This window comes from Bos indicus x Bos taurus, chromosome 5 (genome assembly GCF_003369695.1).
Source record: "Bos indicus x Bos taurus breed Angus x Brahman F1 hybrid chromosome 5, Bos_hybrid_MaternalHap_v2.0, whole genome shotgun sequence".
Lineage (NCBI taxonomy): Eukaryota > Metazoa > Chordata > Mammalia > Artiodactyla > Bovidae > Bos > Bos indicus x Bos taurus.
This window is the reverse complement of record NC_040080.1, coordinates 19,040,953-19,056,775: the sequence shown is the minus strand read 5'-3', so window position 1 is coordinate 19,056,775 and position 15,823 is coordinate 19,040,953. Positions and strand designations below refer to the sequence as shown.

Below are 15,823 nucleotides of genomic sequence, written 5' to 3'. Positions count from 1 at the left end.
CTTAACATGAATGAATCTTATGCTCCAGTACTAGAGTACTCAAACTCACAGAGACAGAAAGCATAATGATGGTTGTTAATGGCTGGGGCACTGAGAGATTGGGGAGTTAAATGTTTTATGGGTACAGGTTGTCAATAATGCAGGACAAAGAAAAGAATTCTGGAGATGGCCATGGTGGTGGTTGCAAAATATGTGTATACTGAATACCACTAAACTGTTAAGATGGTCAAATTTAGGTGTATACTATACCGTAAAAAGAAAACTGGAAAAAGAAAAAATTGTCATGGACAAAGTAACATGCAAATGCTCACACATTCCCAACTAAAGGGCCTGAAATGCTACCTTTAAATAATCTGTAGGTTAGTTACTAAAATTCCTAGAATACTTTGTGGTATAAAGAAAACCTATGTTTTCTCTGGAATCCAAATAACATTTCTAATGATTTCACTTAACAGAGAAATGTTACATCAGAGTATCTCTGGACGTGGCACAAAATTTCAAAAGTTTCCTGAGATGCAATGCACAGAACAGTTCAAAGTTCATCACATTTAACATGTTAAATGTTGGGCCTTCTTTCCAAAGTTTCTTTCTGGACACTATGCTGAAAAAAACAATTAGGAAACTGTTATTATATTCAAGAAGACTTTATGGATATGGTTAATTACATCACATGTCAAAGGAATAAGCTAACAACTGAGAACTCCAAAACATCAGGGAAGAATTCCAATGCTGCTATAATTGGGCAAACTCACATGTATTTTCAAGATGCAGTTTTCTGATAAAGTATCAAAAGACTGAAATAATGCCAAATACGGGACAGCAGAGCAGTAAGACAGAACAGGTCTGATCTTATACAGCCAATCCATGCTCTATCTTTGTATTTCTAATAACATGAAGGTAAGAGCTAGTATTAGAAGTGGTTAAGAGAGAAAGACAGAAAGAAAGGAGGACTGTTAAGAAGATGATGGGAAAAAAACATTTAAGGGGCAGTTTTTGTTTGTTTGTTTCTATCACATTTTGTGGTGCGCTGTCACTTTTGAAAGAAAAGTAGTAAAAAAAAAAAAAACCTGGCATAACAATATTCACACAAATTTGTTCTGCTAACTCATCAATTCACAGATAGAGTAGACTCCTCAAGACATTGAAGAGAGAAGTGACTGACAGGGCAAAGGACAGAGAACAATGAAATTAAACTATACACTTTATGAGGACAGAATCCCCATCTATTTTATTCTCAACTAATATCCCCAGTGGGAAGCACAAAACCTCAGAAAGGACAGGGTTAAGAGGGAGTTACTTTAAAGAAGTTTGTTTTACTGAAGTATAACTGGAGATGAAAAAAACATAGCTATTTTCAATATTAAATACCAATACCAAGTAAACGGCCATATAATATCTAAATGTAACTTAGAAATTTAAGTTTTCAGTTTCTCATAAGAAACAAACAACCCAAACCTACTGCTACTTCCCATTCTTGTTATACAACTGATATTGAAATAATTACTTTTGTTAACAATTAAAGTAGGGGCTAGGGTTAGGGTCAGAAAGGAGAGGAAAAAAGATATAAGCAGGGTTCCATGCAGACCAGACTCTAAGGGAGTAGAGCTGGCTAGCTCTGTGGCTTTTGTCCTCCAAGCCAATTTTGAAAGGGAAAAAACACTGGAAAAGAAAACACTGAAACTAACACCATGGCATCAGTTACGATGAAGCCAGAAAATCAGTCCTTGTCTGCAAGCTGAACATTTACACAGATATGTACGGCACATAAATCTAAAGTATATAATATACAGATATTTTTGAAGGTATTATTTCTTAATGACCCTAAAAATATCACAAGCAGGAAAATTCCCAAGTACTGAAAGACAATTTACCCAACCTCTGCGCCTAATCTCCCCTATTCAACCTCTCTTGAAACAACTGCACATGCCAGTACAGCTAACATTGAATAGTACTACTTTTTTCACTGTCCTTATCATAATCTACACCCTCAATTAAATAACACTTCTAAAAGTTCTTTTCTCAAATGCTTATGATAATCCCACTTTCAGAGAGCACTCTTCAAAAACTAACCAGTTTTTGAAGTCTCTACAAATCTACATAAAGTCTCTACATAAAGTCTCTACAAATCTACATCACTTATGTACTCCCCCACCAAGAAAACAGCTATCAGCAAACAACATACAATAAAACTCAATTTTCTCTCTCTTCGTGGGTTGTTCATGGGTACAGAAGTTCTTTCTCCACCCATTTTCTATATTTAGCTTTCTGTCTGCCTCCCAGAGGAAAGTGTTATGTCCCAAAGTGTGGAACAATTAATTCTGCTCTGTTCCATTCCTCTGACCTGGCCCAGTGTTCAGTCCTTCAGCTCAGAGGGAGGAGAGAGGACTTGAGATCACTCTAGTGACTTAACCAGTAGCAAATTCCAGGTAACTACAAATAGGGGAAAGTAAGAATTGGGAGATAATTTGAAAGGTATGTTTCATCTTGTGTCCCAAGAAAGTAATGCACTAAGCTTGGTTGATGTTCAGAGGAAAAAATGAACCTTCACTTTAGAATTTTCTTTACAATATGGCTAAGAAGTGTTAGAATGTTTATAACATACTGCTGGTAATTTCCCTCTGGTGAGCAAAAGCGGACAGAATGAGAAGGAAAAAGGGAAAAAAAAAAGGACAATTTCTTGTTGTTACTCTCCCCTCCATCCCTGAAACAGGAGAAATGATTAACTTATCCAACCAGGAATTGGGCTTCCCAGGTTCGATCCCTGGGTCAGAAAGATCCCATGGAGTGGAAAATGGCAACCTACTCCAGTATTCTTGACTGGAGAATCCCACGGACAGAGGGGTCTGGCGGGCTGCAGTCCATGAGGTCGCAGCAAAGAGCTGAACACAGCACAGCACGCATGGATATCATAACCAGAAACCAAGATCAGTGGAATTTTAGCTGGTAGCCACAAGTCTTGAAGTTTGATTTTAACAGCTCCTTACCCCCTGCAGAGAGAAAGGCAGGATGAGAAAACTGGCTCTTGACTAAGTAGAGGATTCTGAATGTTACTGAACAGAAGACTGAATTTGCTGTTCCCCTTCTTGGTTCTCAGAATCACACACTGCCCACCTCCCCAACAAGGAGACTCCAGCATCGGGGGGTAAGGATAAGAGAAGGTGAGAGAAAACAAGGCAGACAGAGCAAGAAAAACATCAGCCATGTTGCCAAACTAACAACTAAATCCATGACACGAAAGAAGGAAACTAATAGCTAACCAAGACAGAATGGAATAAACAAAAGATCACGTCAAAACAGAATAGGCCTCCTCCCTTTGACACACCAACCAAACAATATAAAAGAAATTTAAACTATAACTACCTTACAACTATATGAGAGCCTTTCATTCCGAAAGTTAGAAAATGAATGGTGACTCTCCATGACTGAAATTTCAGAGGCTGTTTTTAATCCAAATGAATATTTTAAAGTGTGTGGACAATCAACTGATTTTTCAACGACCTTGAAACTATGCGATGTTATCAAAGTGAGGTTTAAAATAAATAATATTTACATTTTAATGGTTAGTTAAAAGTTAAGTCTTCCAGAAACATAATCAACCTATCAAGCCCACAAAAAGAAAATCTTCCATATTAGGCGGCCCAGCTTCCATACAGATTTCAAATCTAACCCAACTCCACAAAGATGTGGGAACAAGTCTGGTAATTAATGGGAAAACAGCACAATGAAAGAATTTACAAGGAGGTTACATGGAGCACGGTTAGTACAAAAATCCCACTCCCAGAAGAGAATCAACGCCTCATCTCTATTCACACACATACGGGGGATAAAACAAATCTGCTACCAGAGATGAGGACAAATTAGTAAGGCAAATCTGAAGTTATTATCCTCTTAACTATTTTGTATTTATGGGGGGAGGGGGTTAAAAGATTTGCATCATGGTCAAATGCCTTTAAAAAAAAAACCAGGACATCCAATTATTAAATGTCACCCCATTCTTATTCAGAGGACTGTCAAAAGGAAAAGGGGGAATAGCTGTCACTTTTTCTAAAACGTGAGGAGGAAAACGTGAAATCAGAACAGAATTAACTGCAGGACTATCACCACCCCCGCCCGCCTCGGTCTCACACCACAGGAATCCGTCTGATGGCACCAGGCGAGGCAGCGATTACCCGGCTCCCGGGGACAGGTTAGCGCCACGCGTGTGCGGCTCGGCCGCGCCTTCCCGGTTCACCACACCCCCTCGACGAGGGGACCGCACTGCTCCGCGCCCGAAGCCGCCGCCGCCTCCCTCCCTCCAGCTTGCCGCACCGGCATCCTCAACCCCTCTCGGCGCGCACTCCCCGCCCGGGGTCCGCCTCACGCCCGCCGCCCCCGGCTCTGAGGAGACCACCGGCCTCCACAAGACTCCGTCCCCGGCGGCTCCCGGGCTCCGGCCCGCTCCTCCGGAGCAAGTTCCGCCCCAACTCGGCCGCGGTGGGCGGGGGTTGAGGCGAAGGGCGGGAGGGCCTCCACCTCTCGCCACGACCCCCTGGGAGGGACGCGAGGGTCCATCTCACCTGGCTCGGGCGGCTCCTCCCTCGCTCTTGGACGGCGGCGCCGGGCTGGCGGCCTCTGAGGGCAGCGCGGGCGGCCGGGCGGGCTGGAAGTCCGAGAAGGAGGGCAGGGGAAGGGGGGTCGGGATGCCGGGAGCCGCCTCCTTTCTCCGCTGCCGCCGCCGCCGCCGCCGCGGCTCCAGCAGCCAGGCCCGACGCCCTCGCCCACTCACCCCCCGCCCCCTTGCTCACAGCCGCGCGGTTGGTGCGGCTCTCCCTCACCCCCACCCCGGCAAACACTCAACCCCACACACGCACACTCACCCCCGGCCGCTCCTCTCTCCCTCACACTCCCTTCACACTCCCTCACTTGCCTGGCGTGCGCGCGGTTGCGCGCGCGACCCCGCTCTCACACAGCGCGCGCGACGCCGGCGGGGGCCGCCCCGCGCTCCCTGAGACCCAAGCGCCGCGCACCGCCCGCCCGCCCGCGTGCCGAGGACCCGCGCGCACACCCGGCCCCGCCCTCCAGACGCTGCTGCGGCGCGGCCGCGGGCCGGGGGGCGGTGGCCGGCGAGCGAGGGGCTGAGCCAGCTAGCCAGCCAGTCGAACCCGACCGAGCGGATCTGACACCTGCGTCGGGACCCGCCCCTCAGGCGCCCCGTCCCCATTCGCAGCCCTTGCGGCCTCTGGGGTCGAGGCGAGGCGGTGGGCGCGCGCACCCGGAGGGCTATGGGAGCTCGAGAGCGCTTCGAGGACGCGCCTTCCCCACCCGCCCCCAAACCGTCCTCACTGAGAAAGGGAAACCGGTGGAGGGGCGAGGTCTGTTCCCAACCCGAAACCGCGTGGTGAATCCCTTCCGTTGTACATACCCTCCCCTCCCTCACAGCCCCTCCTCGGGCCCCACTTAGCCCACCCCTGACGCGAGCCCCCCGAGTCCCCGGACGCGGTAGGCGGTGTGCGTGTCCACCCCTCGGCGCCTCCCGCCCGGCCCCGCCCACCGCCCGCGCTCCCCTGCGGACCCCGGTCCCCGCGAGTCCCTTCAAACGGTGGTCTCCACTCCGGAGGCAGGAGGCAAAGATCTGGGGACAAAGATCGTAAATACCTCTGAGGTCCTTCTCCGTGTTCAGAGTAAGGACAATGCCTCTGTATAGTGTGAGGCCAATTTTTAACTATATCCTATGTTCTCAGGGCTTTTGGCAGGTTTTAAGATGCAGGCGGGGCCGCGTGGCACAGCCAGCTCTACCACTTAGAAACCAGTGTAAACCTTGGGCAAATGAAGTGACCTAACTTTCTCTGAGGCTTTGTTCTGAACAGCGTATGTTCCAAGGTTGCTGTGAGAATGAAATGTGATAATACACTTGAAAGCATTTTGTAAATTCTCAAGCTTTGCGTAAAAAGGAATGTTCACTTCAGTATGTTTCTTCACAGTATGGCTGAGAAGGGACAGATTTTTTAAAAGATGGTGCTGGTAATTTCACGCTGGTGAGGAAGGTCCAAAAACTCCTCTGCAAAGGAGCGTAAGAATATGAATCTGTTGAAAACAACCCAAATGTGAGTGGGGAAGGAAGATGTGTATAGATAGGACAGAATACTATTCAGCCATAAAAAAGAATGAAAGAGTGCCCTTTGTAGAAAGGTGGATGACCCTAGAGGTCAAACCAAAGACCAATACCATATGATATCCCTTATATGCAGAGTCTAAAATATTATACAAATGAAGTAACTTATCTACAAAAGAGAAACACAGACTGAGAACAGGCTTCAGAGAGTGGAATTGGGGGAGAGATGGCTTGGAAGTTTGGGATTAGCAGTTACTAACTGTTATAGTGAATGGATACACAAGGTCCTACCATACCATACAGCACAAGGAACTATATTCAATATCCTGTGATAAACCACAGTTATATGGAAAATAGTCATTTCCAAATAACCTTACTTATTTCTTACCCCCAGATATCGCCAGCTGTGCTACAGTTGTGTCCTGACAAGTCAGCCTTCTTGCAGATCACAATAGCTTCTCAGTCCCCTCAGCCAACAAATTCTTTTCAGCATTCCTTCCCCAATCTTTACAGTCTGCTTTTTTATTTATTTACCACAGAGTCCCCTGACTGAGAAATGTAGCATGATTTAGGGTGTTGTACTGCTGTTACTATATGTTATGACACTGAGTGTAACCTAGGATAGTGAACAAATTTTCATCAAAGATACACGTAGAGGGGCAAAAGTGCTATATGACCTGTTGTTGTCTAGCTGCTAAATTGTATGACAGTCTTTTGCGACCCCATGGACTGTAGCCCACCAGGCTCTTCTGTCCATGGGCTTTCCCAGGCAGAAATACTGGAGTGGGTTGCCATTTCCTTCTCCAGGGTATCTTCCTGACTCAGGGATCAAACCCACATCTCCTGCATTAGCAGGTGGATTCTTTACCACTGAGCCAACAGGGAAATACATATGATCTACTACCTTCAAGAGAAAGGGGGAAAGGTCTACAGAACTAAAATGTTACTATATAGTCCACTGTGATACTATCTCCTGGAACATAAAGTACTTCTCTTCAGTCTGAAGAGGAAAGAGAATTATTTTGCAATCAAAGCTTGATCACAGAGATATGACCACAATGAGCCCAAGAAACCCAGGGAAACTGGCACAGAGAAAAGGTTGCAGACATGCCCAACAGAGGATCCCAATTCACAGTGCCATGAACATCCAGGAAAACCAGGTTGTATAGGTGAAAGTGTGGATAGGGAGTATTAGACTAGTAACTAACTAGCTGCTTATCTTTTTAAAAAATGCTATCAATCATTCAATACACTATCACTATGTGCCAGACACATCCTAAGAAATTCAGAAAACACAGCAACTTTGCTTTCACGTAACCTAGTCAGGGAAACAAAAAAACAAACCTGGGAGTATATTTTTAAAAAACAAAACCAGTGAGAGACTTACCTGGTGGTCCAGTGGCTAAGACTCTGCCTTCCTTTCCTGTTCGGGGAACTAGATCCCACAGGCCTAAGACCTGGTGCAGCCAAATTAAATCCATAACTTTAAAAAAAGAAAGCACAAAGCTAGTGGCATGACACTGTATTTTTAGCATTTCCATAGTGGGAAAGCAAGGTTCAGTTTCTTAGGTTCAATCATAAGTTCGAAGTAGTTATAGGTTTCATAGGTTGATGGTAGTTATGTCTGGACAGGTAAGGACTCATCTCTTCAGGAACAATGTAGTTTATCTTGATTTAATCATGCACCATTCGTTTTTAACCCATAAATTAATATTCTTCAGAAGAGGGTCAGTTGACTCCCTTGAGAAGCCATATTATTAGTAACCTCACATCTCTGGAGTCAGATAAATCTGATTTATCTGATTTGAAATCCTAGCTTTATTTACTGGTGTCATGGGATCGTCACCTCAGTTTTCTTGTCAACAAAATGAAGATTATTTCATTGAACTTTAAGGACTCATGAAAGTGAAAGTGGCTCAGTCGTGTCGGATTCTTTGCAACCCCATGGACTATACAGTCCATGGAATTCTCCAGGCCAGGATACTGGAGTGGGTAGCTATTCCCTTTTCCAGGAGATCTTCCCAGTTCAGGGATTGAACCCAAATCTCCTGCATTGCAGGTGGATTCTTTACCAGTTGAGCCACCAGGGAAACTCAAGGATTCATGAGGTAACATAAATATAATGCACTATATAGAAACTGCACATTAGCTATTATTATACATGGCTGATACCAAAATAGTCAAATACCAAAGAGAAGTTATACAATGTTCAGACATGTGGTGATAGTACAAAGATACATATTTACTGATGTCCCTTTGATTGTGAGACCAACTCTACCCTGAATAATATGTGAGACAAAGTTAAAGTACATCCTTTTCATAAAGCAAAACATTTCCAGATTTTTGTTCTTAGACATAATAGAACCACTGGGGAGCTTACATCAGAATATCTGGGGTTGGGGTCCAGACACCAGTATTTGCTAACACACTTCTGGGAATTCTAAAGACCAAGGTTTAGACAACAGAGATGCTGGAATTATCTGTATGACTTTATTAAAATGCTCTTGGTGGACAATGTGAAAACAGTAATGGGGGAGGCACATAAAACTGATGAAACAAAATCTCCCAACCAAGTTGCCCAGGTTCTCTCTGATTCCACTCGAGTTGCCCTAGTGTATAGTTACATCAGTCAGAAAAGCATAACTCATCTACCACGGAGACTGCAGGTCAAGCAAAAATCTTTAAGTACCCCATAGCCACCATCTGGTGCATGTCTTTACCTCCTGGGGTTAAAGACAAAGAAACCAGCTGGGATTTGATCAAAATGAAAGGCCCAAAGTAGTAAAGAGAAAACAGGAAGGAATCTAGGATTGTTATCAGTACCTAAAATAGTGTCCACCAGTAGGATATCTAATGTGATTTTTGTGGGTGGAGAAAAGGTAGTGAGTCTTCTATCAGAATGGACACAAGCAAATAAGGAACAGTAGCAGCAGCTGCAGTCAGTCTAGCTTTCCTCAGGCTTCCTCTCCCAGAGTCAGCCGGCTAGAACCAGCCTGGCAACAACAGTCTTCACAGTTAAACCCTGATCTAGCCTTTCTCCACCCACGTCCCTCCTCCTTTCCCTCCACTCCATTTCTGCACAGTAAGCTGAGCGCCTCTAACTATGCTAAGAAAATGCAATGCCAACACAAAGGAGGATGGGGTGGGAAGAGCCAGGAAAGACGGTACATTGGCTGAATCACAGAAGGAAAAAGTGTAAAGGAAAAAGACTTAGAAAGAGCACGATATAGGTTTTTTTTGTCCCCTTCCTTTAGTTGTATCTGCCCACTGTCTCTTTTACTATACTACACAAGAGTACACAGAATGTTTAATGCAGATTCCTTAGCCTTCACCTTTGACTTTCTGAATTTGCCAGAGGATCTGCATTTTTTTTGGGGGGGTGGGGGCGCCAAACACAAAGCTTATAGAATCAGCCAATAGCCTGCAAGCTTACCACGTAATTCTTAGACACAGGAAAGTTTGAGAATAGTGTCTTAAAGAAACAAGCCATCTGTAAAATATTCTTAATTTAAAGCACTCGGCATTTATAAACTCAGTGGAAGCCCCAAGCAACCTTGTAATGTTGAGTAAATATTGTTAGTCTCTTCTAACAGAAGAAAAAATTGAGGCAATGAGGTAACATCATTGGTGCCAATTTCCCAGTCTCCGGATTCTCTATCCACTGGAGTTTATTAAAAGTATCTCAATCTAGGCTTCCCTGGTGGCTCAGTGTGTAAACAGTCTGCCTGCCAATGCACGAGACATGGGTTCGATTCCTGGGCAGGGAAGATCCCACATGCCACAGAGCAACTAAGCCCCTGAGCCACAACTATTGAGCCCATGCTTTAGAGCCCAGGAACCAGAACTACTGAAGCCCGTGCACCCTAGAACCCATGCTCTACAACAAGAGAAGCCACCGCCATGAGAAGCCCACATACTGCAACTGGAGAGTAGTCCCCGCTCTTTGCAACTAGAGAAAAGCCCAAACAGCAATAAAGACCCAGTAATAAATAATAAAAGTAAACTTTTATTAGTAGTATCTCAGTCTAGGAAGAATGGAAGAAGAGAGAATGGACTAAGCAAATGTGGAAAGGTAACAGCATGTTCTCTTTAAAGAAATAATAGGGGGAAAAAGAAATAGGGGAGAACCCTCCACTCAGGGCAGAGAGTCATCTGATTGAATTTGGTGACATTTCAACCATAGAAATGATATCTAACCACACATGAGCTGTTGGATCTGCCATGAATGTCACCAGTAGCACCTTGAATGATTAACAAATATTTACAGATTGAATGGATGAAAGAATGAATGAGTTCTGGGATCATTCTAATGACCTGGCACCATCTTGATTGCTCTGGTCCTGTTGCTGCATTTTTCACATTTAAAAAATTAGACTAGGGCTTCCCTGGTGGCTCAGTGGTAAAGAATCTGCCTGCCAATGCAGGAGATGCGGGTTCGATCCCTATCTTAGAAGATCCCACGTAGCATGGGGCAACTAAGCATGTGTACCACAACTACTAAGCCTGTGCTCTAGAGCTGGGAGCCACAACGGCTGAAGCCCTAGAGCACTCAGCAACAAAAGAAGCCACCAAAATGAGAAGCCAATGCACTGCAACTGGAGAGTAGCACCCACTCTCTGCAATCAGAGAAAAGCCTGAGCAGCAACGAAGACCTAGTACACCCACTAAGTAAATAAATAAATAAAATTATAAAAAGTTGGACTGGGGAGCTCCATTCATTAGTCTGAGTTCATGTAATTATCTTCTATGCAAAGAAACAGAACAATATCTATTTCTTCATTTTGTTTTTAAATCATTCTTGCTCTCTTGGGTTTCAAACCTGTAGTGATCATTAAGCTAGATTTATTTAATCTTCCTTACTTTTCTCTTAGGTTAAATAGAAAACTCTACCTGACTCGCCCAAACTCAGTTTGGGATTCATCCTGGCAGCATGAGGAAACACTGAAAAGAAAGAAAGAAAAAAGGAAAAAGAAATTTTATGTCGAGTGACAGTGCAATTACTAGGCAAATCTCTAATATAAAAGTTCCAAACCTTCCTGCTAGTTTTCCAAAAGTTTTCTGGACAATTAGGACAGACAAGCTAGGCCAAGATTATTGTTGTTGTTTAATTGGTCAGTCATGTCCAACTCTTTACGACCCCATGGACTGTAGCCCTCCAGGCTCCTCTGTCCATGGGGTTTCCCAAGCAAGAATACTGGAGTGGGTTGCCATTTCCTTTTCTAGGAAATCTTCCGGACCCAGGGATCAAAACTGTGTCTCCTGCATTGGTGGCGGATTCTTAACCACTGAACCATCTGAGGAACAGAGAGTTTGAATAACTTGTTCAAACTCACACAGCTATTACTAGCTAGCAAGTGGCAAAGCCATGATTTGAATTCAAGCATCAAAGTACATACTCTGAACCAACTTCTTATAAACCCTCAATGACTGCACAGTTGATTTCGTCAGCAGTTTCCTCCTACTACTTAGTATGTAAAGTAGTATTAGGATAGCAATGCCTGATATTTTGACATGTCTCTAACATAACATACAATTGATAAATAACGGTGTGTGTGTGTATTAGAATTTGTCACAAAGAATCTAGGAATCCATCAATCAAACATATAAAGATTCAACCAAAAAACTATTACTGTTACTGTCTGAATATGTATAGGTTCTACTGTGATCAACAAAGTACCAATTCATTTGTCATAGATGGATTTGCTAAAGTCACAGATTTTTTATCATTAAGCTTCTCAAACTTCAGTTGCTGAACAGAAAAACTACTATTTTGTGGGAAATTGTGAAATGCTTTGAGGTTCAAAAGGGACCCATTAATAGGTTGGGGCAAAAAAGGATTTAGCAGAAACTCAGGATTTACTAGACAAATCAGGGTTCATGCCTGACAGAGAGGGCAGAAAGTAGGTCAGTGTCCCTGGCAGTCAGAGCTGGTAGAGAGTAATGTCACCCGAGAAATGGCAGGGGGTGGGGAGGGTTGGGGGTGGGGAATGGAATTTAAGGTGGAGAAGTGGAGAGACCCTTTGAGGTGGGGAACTGTGGGGGCGGGAGGGGAGGAATTTACAGAGGCTGGCTTAAAGCCTGCCTTTCACCAGATAATGGCAGAAACAGCTGAATCTCTGCTTCCTCCTCCTTTTCCCCCAGGCTGCTTTCTCCCAGGCCTTATTCCCTACCTCGGATCAACATCAGACCCCCTCTGCTGGAGACAAAGACACCAGAGAAGGGAATGAGGGAAAAGACAAGCCTGAAAAGGAATAATTTCCATAAAGGAGAGAGTGGTGAGGAGAGAAGTGAAGAGAATTTTAATCAAATCCAGGGAAACATGATGAGAAACAAGAAGGAGCAAGGCAGATGAAAAGAAAGGGAGAAGATGGCTGAATAAAATAAAAGACATATTAATGAATGGAGGACAAGTAGTACCGGAAATACAGTTATAATAATCTCTAATGTTTTAAAAATGAAGCAAGCAAAGAGCTGAGGAAGACATCGTAATGACTGCAATTTGAAGCCATCCAAAATATGTAGTGTTTTTGCAACAAAGCAAAACAAATAGGGTCCCAATTAAGACTTCCCTCCCCAGCCCACCTCCAAGTTCAAAGTTATGCTATTTATCCACGGAGATCTAGAAGTTCTCACTCCAGGTGTAGGTAGTCCCTGTCAAATTGTTAATAATCATAGTAATAACAATAACTACTTCTGGAATGCAGAGACTGTATTTCAACACCCCTGTTTTTGAAATATCATGGACTTCATGAACTATTTCAATCACTAAACAATTATAAAGAATTAAAATGAAACAAATTCCTGATCAAAACTGAATGTCCTTGGTTTGAGCCTATCCAGGGATGCCCCTCCCCCCAAAAAAACCCCCAAACTGGACATCTTTCCATTACAGCCAATAGCTCTCTGATCTAACAACAGCACCAAAAAAAAAAAAAAAGCCCCTATCTCTCATGTAAGAACTGATAATGTTCGTTTCTGGATAACTGTTAAGTTTTAAACTATCCCCTGGTGTAACCAAAGTATATGTGTAATGTACCTGCCAAGATGAATTGTGTCTAGAAAGAAATAAGGGAGGAAAAACTAGGAAATAATCTCATCAAGGTACCAGAGGAACTAAAGATATATATAGTATATATATATATAGTTCCTACATCGGGAAGAATGTTGCTTTTCTTTCTCGCTTCCTTACAAATTTCTTCCAAGTAAGGAATTTTTCGTGCTTATATTCTGTTTCTCATTCATTTCTCCTTTCTCCAATTTTTTTTTCTTTCTCTTGTTGCAACAAGCTTCTCTATTTCCACCTCAAGTTGCCCCCATATTTCCTTCTGACTTTGTTGCACCTTGGCTTAGTCAGCCAGACTTCCACTCCACTCAGAGCTGGAATCTGAAACAGCGCATTTGGCAAAAAGTCAGTCACACATACCACACAACCACAAACAAGCACTCTGACTGCAAAATTCTTTCAACGGTACATTCCTGTTTCTTGCAGTCAGCAGTTCACATAGACCCGCGATCTGAAATAAGCAACGCATACATTCACATGCATTCTGCATGCACATGGCCTCCGCAGTCAGCTCACAAAGACACAGTATCTGCAGAAAGGTCTTGCAGGCAGCATACACAGGGAGCGCATTCCCCGCCCCCTTTCATGGCTCTTCCTGACTGGCTCTTTCTCCCAGCCACCTCCGCCCCTCCCGCTGCCTGGCAGTGACTCCCCTCCTTTTCCGGCAGTTTAGTAACTGCGGTACCATCCATCACTCCCCCAGCAGATCCTCGGGCGAAGCGATTGTTTCTTGACGCTCTCTTTTCCCCAGACTGGGAACTTGCTCTTGCAAAAGGACTGTCAGAACAGAAACTTCTGGAACACAATACTGTGGCCTGGTCCCTAGTGTACTAACTTGTTTGCACAGTTTAATTTTGCCGTGGGAGGCTTGGAGAGAAGGAAAAAGGAGAAAGGAAACAGAAGGGAAGGAAGGAGAGAAAGCCGCGGGAGGCATTTCCATGAAGACAACTTGAACAAAAGCAGAGAAACAAGAGTTAGGAGGGGACAGCAGAGGAGAGACCAAACTGAAGTGTGAAAATAAACGGAGAAACTAAGAAAAAAGAAGTATAAAGGTTTATTGAAATTTTTGTTACCCACTGAGTAACTGAGGTGATTCTAGAAGGAGGTCAGAAGATTCAGTAGGTGAATCAGAGATAAAACAATCTCCTGATGAGATTGTATCGTTTGCAATTTCTGAAAAAGACGAAACAGACAACAGTCACGACAGGAACACAAACTACTCATTTGAAAGATGCTTGGAAAGAAAGTACATTTGAATTTCAGTTAAACTAACAGATGATCTATCCCAAATAGTGCAGTTTTTGAGATATACTAAAATTATTAGTGCAGGTCAAATTTATTTAACCATCGTGCATTTTTTTCTGGCAGTCACACTTTCAGAGGATTCTGACTCAGGCTCTCAGGTTTAAGAAATACTGGTATGAAGAAGTCTGAAGTCCTCGCTTTTAGGAACACCTCCACCTGGAGGTGTTCTTACCCCATTTGCAGTTTGTAATCCCCACGCCAGTCACGCCAGTCACACCAAACTGAAACTCAAGAGTTTTCATTGTGATGTACATTGGATTATTTTGATGTACTAAGGCTTGACAACCACTCTTCCTCACAATTCTTTCATGGAGCCCTCCCTAAATCTGCATGTGTTAATTAAATTAGGGGGCCATTAGGATGAAAGGCCACCAAGTAGAATATAAGTAAGGTCTTACATTTTGACCAACATAATACATCCCACCAATAATTTTCTTGCTTCTCCCTTTCCCCTATAAAAATCTCCCCAACTCCCATTGAAGCTGCTCAATTAGAATTGATTTTTGTTCATGTATACTCGTAAAATACTCAGATTTAAAAAATCTGAGTCATGGCACATGACTGTAGCTTGCCTTGGTGTCTTTGTTTTTAGGCTTCCCTGGTGGCTCAGACAGTAAAGACTCCACTTATAATGCAGGAGACGGAGGTCTGATCCTTGGATTGGGAAGATCCCCTGGAGAAGGGAATGATAACCCTCTCCATTACTGTTGCCTGGAAAATTCCATGGACAGAGGAGCCTGGAGGGCTACAGTCCATGGGGTCTCAAAGAGTTGTACACAACTGAGCAACTAACATTTTCACATACTCTTAATATGCCTCAGTTGGTCTCTTAGCTTTCTGTTGTCAGCTGAGGGAACAGAAGGAGCTCCTGAGTGGCCTCCTAGAGAAATGAGAAACCATGTAGAAGTACTCACTTAGCCCCTTTAAGGCACAGCTTCTTTGGAGGATGTAGCTGAAACCCTCTTGGATCCTTGCTTATGAGCTGTCAGACTTTATCTGAGCATTTCATCTTTCCAGATTGGGTCCAGAAACCAGCCAAAGTCAAACTGGGTCCAACTTAAAACCAGACTGGATTGGGGATGGGATTGGATCTGACCTAAACTCAACTGGGTCCAGTGTGAGCCTGCAGGTGAATAAATTTTAAGACTGAACAAGTATATTAATCTCACCAAAGATAATCTTGAATTGCAGTGGCCAGAGTGGGGGATCTTTTAACTTTTAGATCCAGTCAAGAGATACCCTAGACAACGAGGACTCCCAGCCTCTCTCAAGAGTAGAAGGAAAATTATTTATCCTCCTCTACAGTTTCTCTGCTTCCCAGGTGGCTCAGTGGTAAAGAGTTCGCCTGCCAATGCAGGAAATGC

At 43.7% G+C, this 15,823-nt stretch overlaps 1 protein-coding gene across 6 annotated transcripts in view; it reads right to left on the bottom strand.

Moving 5' to 3' along the window:
* RIMKLB (ribosomal modification protein rimK like family member B) overlaps window positions 1-5,004 on the bottom strand; it is a 47,204-nt gene extending 42,200 nt beyond the window's left edge. For 3 of the 6 annotated variants that reach the window (XM_027541244.1, XM_027541248.1, XM_027541249.1), the window contains exon 1: window positions 4,557-4,749. The gene's annotated coding sequence lies outside the window, so the exon portion shown is untranslated. Of the gene's footprint in view, window positions 1-4,556; window positions 4,750-4,856 lie in introns of those variants that run through there. The other 3 variants (XM_027541245.1, XM_027541247.1, XM_027541246.1) reach the window with 3 other exon arrangements.
* Window positions 5,005-15,823: the final 10,819 nt, after the last annotated feature.